The sequence below is a fragment of the Zea mays genome, chromosome 8, assembly GCF_902167145.1.
Source record: "Zea mays cultivar B73 chromosome 8, Zm-B73-REFERENCE-NAM-5.0, whole genome shotgun sequence".
In the NCBI taxonomy this organism is placed as follows: Eukaryota; Viridiplantae; Streptophyta; class Magnoliopsida; order Poales; family Poaceae; genus Zea; species Zea mays.
In genome coordinates this window covers 21,143,926-21,144,483 of record NC_050103.1, presented here as the reverse complement: position 1 = coordinate 21,144,483, position 558 = coordinate 21,143,926, and the positions used below count along the sequence as shown (strand labels likewise).

The window sequence follows — 558 nt, the reverse complement described above, 5'->3', positions numbered from 1 at the left end:
AGGCGAACTCCTTTCTCAACCCGTGCTCGTCTGATACACGCGAGGCCTAGAGTGTCGTTTTGGAGGCGACCGTCGGCCCGCGCCTCGGATTCATCTGGTCGTGCTTTGAGGCGGAGCTGTGCGGATCTCCGCATATGAGAAATTTGCTATATTGTTTGGTCTGCGCCCCGTGCTAAGAGTTTCGCTGCTGATTTGCGTCGATGGCCTTCATAATCCCGGATTGACTCTATTAGCTGTTCTTTCCGATTCATGGGAGGCCGACATCGATGTCCCCTGGGAGTTTCGCTGACACGCCTTCTCCCCCTGGAGGCGCTTCATTTAGTAACTCGCCAGACAAGCACTTGTTGGGCCTGTTTGTTTCGGCTTCTGGCCACCAAAAGCTGCTGCGGACTGCCAAACGCTCAGCTTTTCAGACAGCTTCTATAAAATTCGTTGGGGCAAAAACCATCCAAAATCAACATAAACACATAATCAGTTGAGTCGTTGTGATAGTAGGAATCCGTCACTTTCTAGATCTTGAGCCCTATGAATAACTTTATCTTCCTCCACACGTAATCG

The 558-nt window shown here is 50.5% G+C and overlaps 1 non-coding gene across 1 annotated transcript; it reads left to right on the top strand.

Annotated features, from left to right (window-relative positions):
* Nucleotides 1-212: 212 nt before the first annotated feature.
* On the top strand, nucleotides 213-339 carry LOC111590050 (small nucleolar RNA snoR83). The gene has a single exon (XR_004852340.1). It is a non-coding gene; the product is annotated as a small nucleolar RNA snoR83 (small nucleolar RNA).
* Nucleotides 340-558: the final 219 nt, after the last annotated feature.